Raw genomic sequence first — 229 nt, forward strand, 5'->3', positions numbered from 1 at the left:
ACCCTGGAGGTGGCCTGCCCCGCCCTGAAGGCGGATTAATACAGATAGACAGATGCTTCTTATTAACACTTTTTAAGTAACAGGATTAAACGATCTTCATTTCAAAGTAGCGATGAATACTATTTTAAGACAGAAACCCCCATCATTTAGGACATAATTCCTCTGTGACTCCTGTTAGTGCCACATATAGCCAACACTACTAGGATTTGTTGCCTGCATTCCTTACGGG

Source organism: Crocuta crocuta, unplaced genomic scaffold (genome assembly GCF_008692635.1).
Source record: "Crocuta crocuta isolate KB4526 unplaced genomic scaffold, BGI_CrCroc_1.0 scaffold224, whole genome shotgun sequence".
NCBI classification, from domain to species: Eukaryota; Metazoa; Chordata; class Mammalia; order Carnivora; family Hyaenidae; genus Crocuta; species Crocuta crocuta.